Raw genomic sequence first — 14,516 nt, 5'->3', positions numbered from 1 at the left:
CTCAGTCACCATGTTCCACTCATGACACTGGGTGTTTCTTGTTGTCTGGATGGCTCTCAGAGTCTTCTGTGAACTGCTACAGCCAAAGGAGAAATGAACTCATTCTGACCTACACAGCAGAGCTCAACAGAGAGATTCCTTCTACCACCTTGGGAAGAATGTCCCATTGTGGCATCACAGTTACCATGGTTTCACCAAGCAAACGTCTAGATAAGGAGACCTAGGAGGAGCCAGGATGAAAAGCCTGCCTATTTCTTAAACTTAGCAGGACTCTTCTGGAAGCCTGGCTTTCCCTGGGCTTGGCCAAGAATACATCCCTTTTGCTAGATCCCAAAGCCCGGTCCATGCAGCTGTGGTCTGTCTACCTCCTCAGCACCCACTCTGTGCCTTCATGACTTTGTCAGACTGGATGGTAAGAAGCCCACTACTAAGCTGGATTTGTTTTTTCCAATCCCCGTGAGCATTCTGATCTGGAGCTCAGTTTTCCTTAGCCTTTCAACTTGCCGGTCCAAGCCAAGCCACCAGACTGGCTCTGCCAAGCCATGGGGCCAGATGGGATCTGCCCTCCTGCCACTGTTAGCAGCTTTAGTTTTAGCACAAATGCCAGGACTCGAGAGAACTGTTGACAACTTAGTGGTAAGATGTAACTCCATGGAAGCAGAGGGCTTGCAGGCTGCTGGCTCAGTCGCATGAAAGATATTTATTGGACAGGTAGGTGAATGGCTGAATGGAGGGAAAGATGGCTGGAAAGTGAAGCCTGACTCAGAACAGAGCCGCTATCACCTTCCCCTTGAGATTCCCCTGACATCCTGTGTGCCTCACAATAATCCATCACCTTTAACACCAAGCAATGGTTGGCCTCTGCTGGGAGGACAGTATGGGAAAGATCTGGGGCAATGGGGGAAATGAGAGTTGACCTTTCAGTCTGTTCCACATTGTCGATGTCAAAATGCTTTCACATGTATTTTCTTGTTCACGATTCACAATCACCCTGCCAGGATGAAGGAATTACTTGAGCTTTCCCCATGGGAAAATGGTGACTTAGAGAGAGAAAGTCACTGGCCTACAACCATACATCTGGAAAGTGGCAAGGGCAGGTCTCCAAACCAGATCCTTCCAACTCCAGGGTAGTGAGCTGTATTCAAGTCTGAGTTTTTCAGCCTGGACGTCGTGCTACCTGATAGGGGGCTGAAGCAGAAGTGATGATTAGGGCAAAGCCAGGAGCGGCTCTTTAAGAGTGAGGATGCTGAGAGCAGTGGCTGAGACTCCAGCTCTCTCCAATTCCTCTTTAGTTCCTGCATGAAAAGAAGCCATGTGGAGGTCACCAGAAACATTCACTCTTAACAAGAACAATCTAGCATACTTTTATAACAATAAACACTCAGAATCCTGCAGGGACCCACCCAGCAAACTGTATGAACAGAGGGCCTCAAATCTTTAGCCTCTCTGGGTCACTTAATGCAAATCACCAACTTCAGATAAACTTTTAAAGGACCCATCACCATTTTGTAAATAACCATTTAATTCTTTAAGGTTAATAATAATATTAATGGCAATCATAGTTTTATATCTTGGAGAGGAAATTCATTTGCAATCTTATACCATGGGCTGCATATCCAGGATTGTGACAGCGTGAAACATATGTAATTTCTCAGCGGGTCACTTTCTATTTTTACTCTTTATTTTTCGAAGTTAGAAAATCCTAACTCTCAATTAAAGGACATATGAAATTGCAGCAAGTTCTGGAAAACTCTGGCAGATGGTTCTGGGTATTCAGATTGACAGGGACTCCAAAATCATGGAGAGATTTTTTTCCACTCTGCTGATGACTGCCCTCAATTATTTATGGGCCTGCCCACCATGCTCAAAACATAGGGTGTTAAAAATTTCTTCTGGGTAGGTTGAAAGTTTCATCCTAGGGGATAGTGATGGTTGGATTTCTAAATCACTTGGTTGCTTTTCCCTCTAGAAAGTATTTTTTCACGTTCTGTTGCAGTTTGGGAAAAGGATGTTTAAACATGCCAATAACGGGATTCCTGGGTGGCTCAGCGGTTTGGCACCTGCCTTTGGCCCAGGGCATGATCCTGGAGTCCTGGGATCGAGTTCCACATCAGGCTCCCTGCATGGAGCCTGCTTCTCCCTCTACCTGTGTCTCTGCCTCTCTATTTCTCTCTCTATATATATATGAATAAATAAAATCTTTGAAATAAATAAACATGCCAATAAGCTTCACTTGTGAAATGAACAGAACAACAACAAAAAAATCGGATACTATTTCATTTACATATCACACATTTTCCAAGTGTTGCCTGCTACTGATCACTGGTTTGTTGAACTTTAGGCAAAATGTATGCTAGCACAATATATGTCATTGTTATTGTACACTGCACAGTATGACTTTGATACTGATGCAACATCCTACAAAGTCCTTTGAGCAGGACTTTGAGCAGGATTTTTGTCAATAGTTCATGCTACATTTTCTTTGAATTATTTTTCATTACTAACAATGCTCACTGAGAACTTCCTAGCAGCGGTATGATGTCTACTCTGAAGAAATTTGAGTTAGGATTTTGCCATTTTAATGTCTTCTTTGCTGAGCAAAAAAAAAAAAAAAATCAAGAATTTCTTGGGAAGTATTATAATGCCTTCAATTCTGGAAAAAAAATCTATAATTTATTTACCAAAGAGGCCATTGTGTTCAACTGAAAATGACAAAAATGCTTTAATAGTTTCATGTGATTATTTGGCAATTTTATTTTCAGATATCTGTGTTGTATTTGCAGATTTTTTGTTAAATAGATCACCCATAGAATGTTTTTCTAAAAGTGTTTAAAACAGAATGTCATGTTTATCATATTCTTAATGCCTACAGAAAAAGCTTGTGTGCAAGAGTTTTTCAATTTTTATCTTAATGAAATGCATTTCATTAACCAAATCATCCAATCTGCAAGCCAAATTACTCAATCGACAATCTTTGAGATTGGTTGACAGTCAACATTTCGACCACATGTAGTTAATATATCTATTAATGTAAATTTCCCAATTAAAATTCCATTTTAAGTTATTCAATTTAGAAGGAACTTTTAGGAAATTTATTTCTCTTTTTAAATTTTTGTTTGTTTGTTTGTTTATTTATTTTAAAAGATTTATTCATTTATTCATGAGAGACACACAGAGAGAGGCAGAACCATAGGCAGAGGGAGAAGCAGGCTCCATGCAGGGAGCCCGATGAGGGACTCGATCCCAGAACTCTGGGATCACGCCCTGAGCTGAAGGCAGACGCTCAACCGCTGAGCCACCCAGGTGTCCTCTTCTCTCTCTTTTTTAAAAAAGATTTTTATTTATTTATTTGACACAGAGAGAGCACAAGCAGGGGGAGTAGGAGAGGGAGAAGCAGGTTCTTCGCTGAGCAGGGAACTCAATCCTAGGACCCTGAGACCATGACTTGAGCCAAAGACAGATGCTTAACTGACTGAGCCACCCAGCTGCCCAGAAATTTATTTCCTATTGTCATCTAACAAGACTAGAGCTAAACCATTACCATTATCCTGTACCTACCTACATATTCCACCCTCTCTCTCATTCTCTTGCTCTTTAACAAGCTCATCCATAGACATATATGACTAAGCTCTCTGCTCATGGTTCTCTAGGATGCATATACTTAGGAATAGGAGTGCTAGGTCAGAGAATGTGTTAGGATATGCCTCATTCTAGAAGATAATGCTAAATTGTTTTCCAAGATGGTTGAAGCAATTTACACTCATACCAGTAATGTAAGGCGATCCTGCTGACTCATGTATGTCCTCTCCAACACTTACTACTGTCAGCCTTAATTTTTGGCCAATCCAATGAGATATAAAGGGATATCTCATTGCTAAGGTTGAGGATATTTTCCCATGTGTTTATTGCCTGTATGAGTTAATGCTTATGTCTTTGGTCCATTTTTCCTGTTTGGGTTACTTGCCTTTTTCTTTTTTTTTTTTTTTAATTTTACTTGCCTTTTTCTTATTGAGATGTAGGAATTCTTAGCACATTCTGAATATTGTTTACTATATGTATTGTTAATATCTTCTACCAATTTCTGGCTAGTGTTTTCTATTTTAATTTCTTTATGAGGTTTTCAAATAAACAGAAATATTAAATTTAGTTTTAATGAAGTGAAATGTATTAATATTATACAGGTAGGGCTCTTTGTGTCTTGTTTAGGAAACTTTTTCCTAGATCCACATCAACAATATATTCTACTGTACCATCTTCTCAAATATTTAAGGTTTTGTTCTTCACATATAAGTCCTCCACCTATCTGGAGTTATTTGTTTGTTTGTTTGTTTGTTTGTTTATTGTATGGTATGGGCCCACTTTTTCCCACTGGATACCCAGTGATGGCAGCATCATTTCTTCACAGATCTTCAGTGTGACCTCCGATGTACATGCTGGAACTGTTTCTGAGAGCTCTCTCCTGCTACACTGGTCATTTTGCCTATATCCCTGTGCCAAGTCACACAATCTTAAGTATTAAAGCTTTGCAAAGTTTTAACTATTTAGTAAGGCAAGTGCTCCCACATTAGTTCTTTTTCTATAGGAATGTCTTAACTGTTTTTGATTTGTACTTTCATGTATTTTAGAATCAACTTGGCAACTGCTACCAACCAACCAGCCAACAAACAAAACCTTCTAAGGTTTATTAGAATTGCATTGCATCAAAAAAATTGCATTGCACCAATAGTTCAGTTTGTGTCTAACATTAATATCCTTATAATATTGAATCTTCTTATCCATAAGCACAATGTATTTCTCAACTTAATTACATCACTAATTAACTCAATTTAGGTCACTAGTTAGCTGGTGATTAAGATTTTTCAGTAAAATTTTATGATTTGCTCCATGAAGGTCTTGTACATCTTTTGATGGGGTTTATTCCTAGGTATCTTACACTTTTTGGTTGCAACTAAATGATGTCTTGTTTTGTTATGCTTTTGAACTATTTCTTACTAAACTGTTATTATTTGTAATAATTTATTATTAGATTTTTTGGGGTTTTCCATGGAAAAGAATCCTATCATCTGTCAATAATGACAGTTTTGTTTCTTCCTTTACAATTGTTATGCTTTTAATTACTTTTTCTTATCTTATAGCCCTGGTTAAGACCTCTAGTATAAAGTTGAATAGGATCAGTAAAAATGGGTATCCTTGTCTTGGTCAAAGGGAAGGCTTCTAACACTTCCTTGTTTAGAATAATACATGGTATAGATGGCTAAATAGATTTTCTTAATTATTTTAAGGAAGTTCCCTTTTATTTCTAGTGAGTTTTGTTTGTTTTAATCAAAATCTGGGGTTGAATTTTGTCAAGTTTTTTTGCTTTAATTAAGATAATCATATGATTTTTTTCTTTACTTTGTTAACATGATTAATGAAACTTAGGGATTTTCTCAAAATAAGCTACTCTTGAATTTTAGGGATTAATATTTTATCATCTTATATATTACTATTCACCAATGCTTTGTATGGGGTTTTGGCATCAACATTTGTTAATTAGATTGGCTTGTAATTTTCCTTTCTTGTATGTTCCTTATCAGTTTTACTGGCCTTGTGGAGTTAGTTGGGGAGATGGAAATGGTCTGTTATCTGAATGATTGCAGAACTCATCTGAAAACTCTTTGGGCCTGGTGTTTACTTTGTGGGGCAATTGCTTTTTTTTTAAAGATTTTATTTATTTATTCATGAGAGACACACAGAGAGAGAGAGGCACAGACAACAGGTAGAGGGAGAAGCAGGCTCTATGCAGGGAGCCCGATGCAGAACTCAATCCCCGGTCTCCAGGATCACACCCTGGGCTGAAGGCAGGTGCTAAATCACTGAGCCACCCAGGCTGCCCGTGGGGCAATTTCTAACAGCTGTTTGTGTTTTTTTTTTTTCAGATTTTATTTATTTATTTATGAGAGGCACAGAGAGAGAGAGAGAGAGGGAGAGAGAGAGGCAGAGACACAGGCAGAGGGAGAATCAGGCTCCATGCAGGGAGCCCGACATGAGATTCGATCCCGGGACTCCAGGATCAGCCCTGGGTGGAAGGCAGGCGCTAAACCGCTGAGCCACCCAGGGATCCCTCTAACAGCTGTTTAATTGATTTTTATTTTTAGTGTTTCTAAGACTATCCACTGTTTATCTTGAGGCAGATTTGGTAAGTTGTTTTTCTAGGAACTTTTCCACTTTGTTTTTAAGTGTATTGGCACAAGGATTAAAAATTATTTGCTCTGCTTTTTTCTATACCCCCCTTCTTTCTTGCCTTTTTTGGTTTTGTTTTGTTTTGCTTACCCCAAATTTTCTTGCTACAGGTTTGGAATTTGTACACTCTATGCATATTCCACTGAGGGTACCATTAAAATTTTACCATGTGCATGTAACTCAATCACCCCTAACATCAATTGCTCTCTTAAGTCCCCCATGATAATACTACAGTCTTGGAATGCTTTAACTTCAATCTCCCCATCATTCTGTTAAATAATATTCTCATTCCATATTTTAGCTCTTTTCTAAACTCCATAATTATGCTATTATTATTTTATTCAGACAGTATTTGGTTTTAAATAGTATTTACTATGTTATTTGCTCTCTGTTCCTTCTTATATTGATGGCTTATATCTTTTTCCTAAAGAACATCCTTTAGAAGTGTCTTTAGTACAGATTTATTTTTTTTAAATATTTTTTTATTTATTTGACAGAGAGAGAGAGAGAGCATAAGCAGGGGGAGTGGCAGGCAGAGGAAGAGGGAGAAAGAGGCTCCCCGCTGAGCAAGGAACTCCATCCCAGGACCCTGGGATCATGAGCTGAGCTGAGAGTAGACCCTTAACTGATTGAGCCACCCAAACGTCCCTACTACAGATTTCTTGATAGCAAATATTCTTAGTTTTTGCTAGCCTGTAAATGTCTTTTTTTTTTTTGGACCATTTTTCTTGAAAAATTGTTTTGATGGTACACAGTTCTAGGCTGAGAGTTATTTCCTCTAAATTTTCTGAAGATGTTCTTTCCCTGTGTTCTGGATTCCATTGTTTTGAAAAACTTTATCCTCAATCTAATTGTGTTTCTTTATGAAAGAGATTCTCTCTTGCCCTTTTTTAAGACTATCTTGTTTCTGATGTGCTGTAGTTTCATTAAAGTGAATTGAAATATGAATTTATTTGTATTTATTCTTTTAAGGATAGATTATACTCCCTATGCATATTTTCTTATAAATTCTGGAACTATCTCAGACATTATCTTATCAAATATTACTGGATCTTCAGGCTCTCTATTCTTTGTCTTTGGGATACTAAATAGATATGTTAGACTTTCATATTTAATCCTTCATATTTTATTATTGCTTTCATTTTTTTCTTCACTTGAACTAGGCTTTAATTATTTATTTAAATTAAATTGCAGTTGACATACAATATTATATTAGTTTCAGTGTACAACATAGTGATTCAACAATTCTATGCATTACCTAATGCTCATCACTCTAAGTGTACTCTTAATCCCCTTCACCTGTTTCACCTGAGTCTGTTTCTGGGATTTTTTTGTTCATATGTCTTGTTTCTTAGATTCTACATATAAGTGAAATCATATGGTATTTGTCTTGTCTGACTTTTTTCATTTAGCATAATTCCCTGTAAGTCCATTCATGTTGTCACAAACTGCAAGGTTTCATTATTTTTTTATGGCTAAGTAATATTCCATAATAGATAGATAGATAGATAGATAGATAGATAGATAGATAGATAGATAAATTCCAATCTGTATGCCATATCTTCTTTATCCATTCATCTACCAGTGGACAGTTAGGTTGCTTCCATAATTTGACTATTGTAACCGATGGCCCTAGGGATACAGATAGCTTTTCAAATTATGTTTTCAGTTTCTTCAGGTAAACACTCAGCAGTGGAATTACTGGATTGTGTGGTATTTCTACTCTTAGTTTGTTGAGGAGACTCCATAATGTTTTCCACAATGGCTGTACCAATTTATGTTTGCACCACCAGTGCATGAGTGTTCCCTTTACCCCACATCCTCAACAACACCTGTGATTTGTTGACTTCTTGATTCTATCCATTCTGACAGGTGTGAGGTAATATCTCATTGTGGTTTTGATTTGCATTTTCCTGATTATTAGTGATGTTGAGCATGTTTTCATGTGTCTTTTGGCCATCTGTCTATTTTCTTTGGGAAAATGTCCATTCAGATCCACTGCACATTTTTAAATTGGATTGTTTGGGTTTTTTTGGTTTTTGTTGAGTTGTATTGGTTCTTCATATATTTTAGATATTAACCCTTATTAGATATATAATTTGAAAACTCTCCCATTAATTTGCCTTTTCATTTTGTTGATGATCTCCTTTTGCTGTGCAAAAGCTTTTTAGTTTGCTGTAGTCCCAGGTGTTCATCTTGGCTTCTATTGCACTTGCCAGATGAGACAGACCCCCCAAAAATATTGCTAAGACCAATGCCCAGGAGTTTGCTACCTATCTTTTCTTCCAGGATTTTTATGATTTCAGGTCTTACATTTAGGTCTTTAATCCATTTTGAGTTTATTTTTGTATATGGTGTAAGAATGTAGTCCAGTTTCATGCTTTTGCATGTAGCTTTCCAGTTTTCCCGACACTATTCATTAAAGAGACTATCTTTTTATCATTGTATACTTTTTCCTCCTTTGTCATAGATTAATTGACTATATAAGCATGGGTTTATTTCTGGACTCTACTGTTCCATTGATCTATGTATCTATTTTTGTGTGAATACCATACTGTTTTGATTACTAGAGCTTTGTAGTATAGCTTGAAATCTGGGGTTGTGATACCTCTATTTTCAGAGCCTTTTGTGATTGCATACAAATTTTAGGATCATTGTTCTAGTTCTGTGAAAAATACTATTGGTATTTTTTTTAATTTTTATTTATTTATGATAGGCACAAAGGGAGAGAGAGAGAGAGGCAGAGACACAGGCAGAGGGAGAAGCAGGCTCCATGCACTGGGAGCCCGATGTGGGATTCGATCCCGGGTCTCCAGGATCGCGCCCTGGGCCAAAGGCAGGCACTAAACCGCCGCGCCACCCAGGGATCCCTACTATTGGTATTTTGATAGGGATTGCATTGAATCTGTAGATTACTTTGGGCATTATGGACATTTTAACAATTTTAATTCTTCCAACACATGATTATATTATATCTTTCCATTTATTTGTATAATCTTCAATTTCCTTCATCAATGTCTATAGTTTTAAGAGTACAAATCCTTCACCTCTTTGGTTAAACTAAGAATTTATTCCTAGGTATTTTATTGTTTTTTTTTATTGTTTTAGATGTCATTTTAAATGGGATTATTTTGTTAATTTCTTTCCTAGTTTATTATTCGTGTATAGAAATGCAACAGATATCTGTATATTGATTTTGTATCCTGCAGCTTTACTTAATTCATTTATTAGTTCTAATAGTATTTTTTAGTGGAGTCTTTAGGGTTTCCTTTTCTAAGATTTTACTTCTTTATTTATTTTAGAAAAAGAGAGAGAGCATGACCAGGGAGAGGGGTAATGGAGGGAGAAGGAGAGAGAGAATCTCAAGCAGACTCTATACTGAGCGTGGTGCCTGATGCTAGCTAGGCTCAATCTCCGCACAACCCCAAGATCATGACCTGAGCTGAAACTAAGAGTTTGGATGCATAACTGACTGAGTCAACCTGGCACCCCTGGAGTCTTTAGTGTTTTCTATGTACAGTGTCATGTCATAAGCAAATAGTGATGGTTTTATGGTTTTACTTTTTCCTTACTAATTTGGATGTCTTTATTTCCTTTTTCTTGTCTGATTGCTGTGACTAGGACTTCCAGTACTATGTTGAATAAAAGTGGCAACACTGGATATCCTTATCTTATTCCGATCTTAGAGTGAAAGCTCTCAGCTTTTCACCATTGAGTATGATGTTAGTTGTGAGTTTGCCATTATATGGCCTTTATAGTGTTGAGGTATGTTCCCTCTATACTCACTTTTTGAGAGTTTTTATCTTGAATGGAGCTTGAACTTTGTCAAATGCTTTTTCTGCATCTATTAAGATAATCTTATAATTTTTATCCTTCATTTTGTTGATGTGGTGTGTAGATATTGAACTCTTGCGTCCCTGGAATAAATCCCACTTGATTGTGGTTAGTGATCCTTTCAATCTATTGTTGGAGTCAGTTTGTTGAGGATTTTTGCATCTATGCTCATCAGGGATATTTGCCTGTAGTTTTTTTTGTAGTATCTTTGTTTGGTTTTGATATCAAGGTAATACTGGCCTCATAGAATGAATTTGGAAGTATTCCTGCCTCTTCAATATTTTGGAATAATTTGAGAAGGATAGGTATTAACTTTTCTTTCTTTGAGAGAGAAGAGAGTGTACTTGTAGGTGGAGGGACAGAGGGAGAAGGAGAGAGAATCTCAAGCAGCATCTCACTCAATGCAGAGCCTGATGTGGGACTTCATCCCAGAATCCCTGAGATCATGATCTGAGCTGAAACCAAGAATCAGACACCCAACCAACTGAGCACACCTGATGCCCCAGTATTAACTCTTCTTTGAACTCTTTAAACTTTAACTCTTTTTAAATGTTTGGCAGAATTCACCTGTGAAGCCATCTGGTCCTTGACTTGTTTGTTGGGAGTTTTTTGATTACTGGGTCAATTTCATTACTAGTAATTGCTATGTTCACATTTTCTATTTCTTTCTGATACCATCTTAGAAGATTTTGTGTTTCTGGGAATGTATCCATTTCTTCTAGGTTGTCCAATTTGTTAGGGTATAATTTTTCATAGTAGTCTTTTATAATTTTTTATATTTCTGTGACATCTGTTGTAACTTCTCTTATCATTGCTGATTTTGTTTGAGTCTTCTTTCTTTTTATTTGATGAGTTTGGCTGAAGGTTTATCAATTTTGTTTACTTATTCAAAGAACCAGCTCTTAGTTTCATTGATCTTTTCTATTGCTTTTTTAGTTTTTATTTCATTTATTTCCACTCTAATATTATTTCCTTCCTTCTATTAACTTTGGGTTTTGTTTGTTCTTCTTTTTCTGGTTTCTTTAAGTAAGATTAGATTGCTTATTTGAGATTTTTCTTATTTCTTGAGGTAGGCCTGTATTGCTATAAACTTCCCTCTTAGAACTATTTTTGCTGGTTCCCAAAGATTTTGAAACATTGTGATTCCAATTTCATTTGTCCCAGATATTTTTCTATTTCCTCTTTGATTTCTTCATTGTTGAGGAGTGTGTTGTTTAGCCTCCATGTGTTTGTGAGTTCTCCCTGTTTTTTTCTTGTAATTGATTTCTTTTTTCTTTTTTTTTTTTTAATTTTTATTTATTTATGATAGGCACACAGTGAGAGAGAGAGAGGCAGAGACATAGGCAGAGGGAGAAGCAGGCTCCATGCACCGGGAGCCTGACGTGGGATTCGATCCCAGGTCTCCAGGATCGCGCCCTGGGCCAAAGGCAGGCGCCAAACCGCTGCGCCACCCAGGGATCCCTTGTAATTGATTTCTAAGTGTCATATCATTGGGTCAGAAAAGATGCTTAATATGATTTCAATCTTCTTAAATTTACTGAGATTTGTTCTGTGGCCTAACATGTGACCTATCCTGGATAATGTTCCATATGCACTCATGAGAAACATAGAGAGGCAGAGACATAGGCAGAGGGAGAAACAGGCTCCCTGCAGGGAGCCTGATGCAGGACTGGATCCTAGGACCCCAGAATCATGCCCTGAGCCAAAGGTAGACACTCAAACACTGACCACCCAGGTGCCCCTCCCTATGTCTTTTGATTGTAGTGTTTTGTCTAATTACATTTAACATAATTGTTGATAGGTATATACTTATTGCCATTTAGTTAATTGTTTTCTAGTTGTTTTTGCAGTTCTTCTCTTGCTCTCTTCCCTTGTGATTTAATGACTTTCTCTAGTTTTATGCTTGGATTCCTTTCTTTTTATGTTTTTTATGCACTTATTATAAGTTTTTGGTTTGTGGTTACCATGAGGTTCATATATAATATCCTATGTACATAGCAGTCTGTTTCAGGTTGATGGTCACTTTCTAAGAGCATTGCATTTTTACTCCTCCCTCCATGTTTTATGTATGTGACTACATATTTTACATCTTTTTATTTTTTGTATACCTTAACTAATTATTATAGATACAATAAATTTTACTACTTCTGTCTTTTAGATTTCAAACTAGCTTTCTAAATAATTGGTTTACTACCTTTATATATTTTGCTTTTACCAGTGAAATTTTTTCCTTTCATAATTTTCTTACTTCTAGTTATGGACTTTTCTTTTTGCTTTAAGAAGTCCTTTTAACATTTCTTTTAAGGCCAGTTTAGTGGTGATAACTCCTTTAATTTATGTGGGAAGCTCCATTTCTTCTTCAATTAAAAATTATGTCCTTGTTGGGTGGAGTATTCTTGATTCTAAGTTTTTTTCATTTCAGTCCTTCAAATTTATCATGCCACTTTTTTCTGGCCTGCAAAGTTTCGGCTGAAAAATCAGCTGATAGCAATATGGGGTTTCCTTGTATGTAACTAGTTGCTTCTCCCCCCCACCCCGCCCCCCGCCTTGCTACTTTTTTTAAAAAGACTTTATTTATCTATTCATGAAAGACACAGAGAGAGGCAGAGACATAGGCAGAGGGAAAGGCAGGTTCCCCCCAGGGAACCTAATGAAGGACTCAGTCTCAGGACCCTGGGATCACAACCTGAGCCAAAGGCAGATGCTCAACCAGTGAGCCACCCAGGTGTCCCTCTTTGCTACTTTTTTAAGAGAAAGTGAAGGGAGGACAAAGGTAGAGAGAGTCTTAATCAGACTCCACGCTGAGCTCAGAACCTGACACAGGGCTCAATCTCATGATCCTGAGATCATGACCTGAATTGAAACTAAGAGCTAGACACCCAACTGATTGCACCACTCAGGCACCCCTTTGTTGCTGCTTTTAAGATTCTCTGTTTATCTTTAATTTTTTTGACATTTTAATTATTATGTGTCTTGGTGTGGAGCACCTTGAGTGTATCTTGTTTAGAGCTCTCTGTGCTTTCTGGACTTGGCTGTCTGTTTCCTTCCCCAGGTTAGGAAAATGTTCAACTATTTTTTATTCAAGTAAGTTTTCTTCCCCTTTCTCTCTCTTTTCTCCTTCTGGTATCCTTATAACATGAATGCGGGTACACTTGATATTGTTCCAGAGGTCTCTTAACCTGTCCTCATTTTAAAAAAAAAATTCTATTTTCTTTTTGCTGTTCAGCTTGGATGATTTACACTACCCTGCCTGCCAGATCACTGATCTGTTCTGCATCTTCTAATCTGTTGTTGATTCCCTCTTGTGTATTTTTCACTTCAGTTATTGTATTCTTTGGCCCCGAATTGGTTCCTTTTTATATTTTCTCTTTGTTAAGTTCTTACTGAATTCATCGACTCTTCTCATAAATCTGGTGAGCATTTTTATGACCATTATTTTGAACTCTCTATCAGATGAATTGCTTTTCTTCATTTCATTTCATTCTTTTTCTGAAGTTTTGTCTTGTTCTTTCATTTGGAACATATTCCTCTGTCTCCTGGAATCTTAAAAATCCAGACCCCCTTGTCTTAAAAATAGCAGCATTGTGTACATGGCATCCTGTGGGGTCCCATAGGACAAACATGCCTGGTCACCAGAACCAGGTGCTCCGGAGGTATCCCCTGTGTGGGCTGTGTGTGTGTGCCCTCCTATTTCGCATGGGCTGAAACTGCTGCCAGTGTACTGGTGGGCAGGGCTAGCCCCTCATACAGCTGGGTGACAGGCCTGGACACAACTGTTTGCAGACATGATGTTGGGTAGGGCTGCCTTCCCTCTCTCCAGCACAAGACTTGTTTTGGAGGGGTGAGGCTTCCTGCCAGATGTGGCTGAACAGGAGCCACTTTGAAGGGGTGCCCACCAAGGTGAATGGGTTGAATAGGGTGAGTCAATGGAGGAATGCTGGGGTGGGGCAAGTGGTGTTACATAGATAGATTGAGAGTGTCAAAACTGGCTCCTGCCAGTGTCAGGCAAGCTAGGCAGAAAGAGAGGCAGGAAGTGGTTGCTAGCACTTCTGTTACTGGAGAAATTTCCTGCAGATCTCTGTCCATCTGGTGCATGCCCTAAAAGGGGTCAATAAATCCCTTTCATGTATAGCCAAAGTACTTTTTAAAATGCTGCCTCTGTGCTGGGTCTCAGACCAAGTGATCTAGGGCACTGGCATTTTAAAGAGCAGAGTCCCAATTTTCCTATAGCCCTCTAGTTCTCCCAAAGTTAAGCCCCACTGATTTTCAAAGCAAGATATTATGGGGGCTCATCTTCTTGGTGCAGATCCCCAGAGTGGCCGATGTGCTGGCTGATCCCCTAATCCTCCAGGGGCACTTGTGATATCCCTCCCACTTGTGGGTCACCGCACAAGTGGTTTGGTTTCTGACCGGGTGTCTGACCTTCCTACCCCTCTCAATGTGTTTTTTTCTTTATATCC

Source organism: Vulpes vulpes, chromosome 2 (assembly GCF_048418805.1).
Source record: "Vulpes vulpes isolate BD-2025 chromosome 2, VulVul3, whole genome shotgun sequence".
In the NCBI taxonomy this organism is placed as follows: Eukaryota; Metazoa; Chordata; class Mammalia; order Carnivora; family Canidae; genus Vulpes; species Vulpes vulpes.
This window is presented reverse-complemented; position numbering follows the sequence as displayed.